The 3981-nt window shown below is 32.4% G+C and overlaps 1 protein-coding gene across 1 annotated transcript in view; it reads right to left on the bottom strand.

The window, feature by feature from the left end:
- LOC107454222 (alkaline phosphatase, tissue-nonspecific isozyme-like) overlaps positions 1-3981 on the bottom strand; it is a 131471-nt gene that overhangs the window by 90973 nt on the left and 36517 nt on the right. The gene's annotated exons all lie outside the window — the stretch shown is intronic.

The following is a 3981-nucleotide window of genomic DNA, read 5'->3' as shown; positions in this document are numbered from 1 at the left end:
AAAAATAATATATGTATATATATTTATATATATATATATATATGGACTATGGTAAATCTACAGTCACACATTCCTTGTACGAGCAGCAGAATTGACGACGGTAGTTCTATGTCTTGGCCTTCCAGATCTTCCGATCTGATTTTTTTCCCAAAAAAACATTGTTTACCAAATGCCTAACAAACACATGATAATTTTGATAAAATTAGCGGTACAGCTAAAGCCGCTACTGAGATACCAGGATTTTGCCAAAACATCTCCGTCGGCGATGTGAAACCTTTGATTGCAATTTTTATTTCTAAGTTTTCAATATTAAAATGTTTTCCTTTTCTTCAAGATGGCACCTTCTAGTGGCTTACCCTTTAATTTCCGACACGATATGGTATGGGAGACTAGTTTGTTTTAGAGTAAACAAAATTCCCATGTACTAGAACATGAGAACATTATTTTCTTATACACTGTATGGAATAATTTTTTTTTCAAAAATCCCCCTCTCTCTTAAATAATATTTTAAAAAAGACACGGTATATGAAGACAATTCATGTGTTATTTTAAACATTTTTTATTGGAAATCAAGTAACATTTTTACATACTTCAATTTCAGAAGACAAAAGACATCTCAACTTCTCAGCATTTCTTATGTATAGAGATTATTCATGTAAATCCTTCTAATTCCAACTTTTCTCTATTTTATTTATTTATGTGACTTTAATTGCTTACTGATGTTGCTTGCCTCGAAAGTAAAGCTCTTCGTCAGTTTTTTTTCTTTATTCAGTAGTTTAAATCTTACTCTCAACTAAACTTTGACCGATCTAAAGAAGAGATTTGCGTGCAAACCTTTGATGCACAATTTTTTTTATATCTTGTATTTCGAGTTGCCATTAAGTATTTCTTTCTTTCTTTCTTTCATTTCTGTTTTTGTTTATGCCGTTATAAGTATATAGCTGTTAGGAAAGATAAATGTTTCTTTCTGTGTACTTTTTTTCTTCTTAGTTCCAAACTAGATGTTTGAATAATGCTTATATTTTAGTTTTCGATAAGTATTGGGAAAAGATTTATCGCCAAATGCATTTTGTTTCTTATTTCTTCGGAATATTTATCTTCAGTCGAAGAATTCTTAATGACTAAAACTTTTTTTTTAAAAGTTCTTATGGATTACTAGCTTTCACAAAGTTTAAAACCCTTGGCAATTTGTCGTACTATTTTAATTGTAAGAAAATGCATTTTTTTTCTGAAAAGGAATTTTTACTGTTTTTTTAACAAACTACTAGTGTCACTATACAACCACGCGAATTTAATTTGGAAATATGTTTTCTATAATTTCGAGTAATGGTTAGAGACTTTTATAACAATTTGAGTAGCATTAATGTAGTTTGACAGTCAGTTTTGGAGCTCTGGGTTTCATGGATACGTGCTTACAGCTCTCATAGATGAAAGAGGAAAAATGCTGATGCTTTTATGAAAAATTTTCCTCTAAGACTAGTTTGTCCCAATGCTTGGTCCAGGAGTTCCCTTGTCTTCTTTGTTAGGTTCAAAATTACAAGGCTATGGAGATGAACATTGAGAGTAGTAAACTCAGAACTGCTTAATGCAGGTTTTAAAATATGGAATAGATGATGTTAGAGCAGGGGTGGTTCAGGGGATAGAGCGTTCCCCTCCAATGAGGTGATCCATGTTCTAATCCAAGCAGTAGCTGGTGGATACGAATTCCTTTCTGCTCCAGGTTCATACCGGCCACAGTGCTAACGTAAAATATCCTCAGTAATATACGAATCAGGGTTAAAATGCCATAGCCTACCATAGGAAGTTTTCATATTTTTCCTCTCCATGTAACGCATATGTGGGTTAGTTCCATTGAAAAATCCTTCAAAAAGCCTAGATTGTCCCAATGCTTGGTTCAGGAATGCCCTTGTCTTTTGGGTTAAGTTCAAAATTAGAGACTCAGCGTATTTGATAGTGATGAGAGTCGTAAACTCAAAATTAGGTCGGCTGTTTAACTGTTTATAAAATAAAACAGATGGTATTTGCAGTTTCTTACGCTTTCCAATTAAGATTCCTTTACGCATACATGATGTTTAAACTAAGAATTATTTTATATTCAATTCTTGAATTTAAGTTATAAGAGAAAATTTGCTAAGGAGAACGTTAGAATATTGTAGGGAAAAATTTTAATCGCTATGAGAACGAAAAAACAAAAAAGATGCAAGTAAGAAAGATAAGTCAAATTAGGCTTAGTGTGATGCTAAGACGGAATAAAATTTGAGTGTTAAACCTATTCTTTTTAGTTTATATAATGCTGACATTAGATATAGAAATGAAACACGCGTCAAAATAATGCACTACAAAGTTATTTTAATGTCTAAAATCTATCAAATAAATGTCTATCAACTGCAGTAAAAACAAATTATTAAGACAAAGCCTGTTTAGTCATGAAAATACCGATTGGTGTACCATTATGGTACAAAACAAAACACCATCATGAAAGATTCCTGTTCCCTAGAGAAAATATTACAAATTAGTATACCATATATCAAGACCTATCTCTCTACTTATTTTTACTACCCGTAGCTTATGTCATATTATCTCATGAAATGAGATTTGGATGAGAAAAATAACTATTTATTCTTATCTTAACAATTTTTTTTTCGTGTTACCAAAAATGGCTGGATCTTAGTTTAGTAGAAAATCAGTCAGAGAAATATAAGAGGATTCTCGCTGTCATTCAAATACTGTCACGAAAAGTTTCGTGCCAGAGAGGATAGGTAATGGCTTTTGTGGGAATAGAAAAACAGATCAGACTTACGACAGCTATTATTCTTATAGATATATTATGATGAAGCCTGAATGATTTTTAGCCTAGAGATAAGACTGAAAAAAAATTAACGATATCTCCAGTTCATGTTTTGTTCCCCTAATGAATCTAATAGTGATGTATTTCTTAAATTGATCATAATATCATAATTGTTAGATAGAATAGATGATAGGAGGGTTTTTTCTATTTTGATTAAATAACGTAAGAAAAATGGTATAAGGTTCCATCTTCGTCAGTCGTTAAAGATGACGCTGTTATACATTCGATTTACGTCGGTAAGGTCATGGTCTGCGTGGATCAGCCAATTTCTTTTCATTTGCTGTTGGTTCTGGAGTGGATCATGACGTCATCCGTTATCTGTTTAAGGAGTATTTAAGCTTCTGTTGACGCTGATTATTTTGTATTCACTTTTTTTGTTAGTCACTCTGTTTGAGACAGTTTGTCTACCAATGTTTTTAAAATAAATTTATTGCTTCAGGAACTTCGTTTTCTTATTTGTTTGGTTGACTAACTGATACAATGATATTCTGCGACAATTTCGGATGTCAGTAATAATAAAACAAACATATTGAATAAAGTGATGAATTAGAGTAAATTATCTTGTATCATCTAGTTAAGACAGTATGAGATTTCATAGCGTGTATTTCAGTGAATTAAAAGGTTCGCTTGAAAAAAAATGGAAAGTTATTTTTTTTCCAATGCCCACCTGATTGACACTTGTCATTCAGGTATTAGAGGGGCACATTTGTTGGCCACTCTTTCAGGGGCACCATATTAGGTGGACCACTCTTGCATTGACCCCATTTAGGTGTTTCAACGAGAATTCCTTACTGGCATACCATTTTGATTCTTAAGATCACTATGTTAGAGAGATCTTTAAATAATTTAGATTTTGTTCTTTTCTTTTAGAAAACGAGGGAAAAGGTGTCCATATTCATTTTCCTTTAATTCTCAGCTTCTTTTTCTCTTCGATTTTCTTTGCCTTCCACCCTCCCTTAAAATTGCTGGAATGCACACTCTACTGATACGCTTTGAGCTCTCTTTGCTCAAGTAAATCGAGTTGGGAGACCAATAATAATTGTCGAAAGCTTTAAATTCATAAAACAAGATATTTACCAGGAAACAAGAACAGACCAAGAACTTTAATTTAGGCTTATCAACCCAGGCACGAA

This window comes from Parasteatoda tepidariorum, chromosome 6 (assembly GCF_043381705.1).
Source record: "Parasteatoda tepidariorum isolate YZ-2023 chromosome 6, CAS_Ptep_4.0, whole genome shotgun sequence".
NCBI classification, from domain to species: Eukaryota; Metazoa; Arthropoda; class Arachnida; order Araneae; family Theridiidae; genus Parasteatoda; species Parasteatoda tepidariorum.
This window is presented reverse-complemented; position numbering and strand designations above follow the sequence as displayed.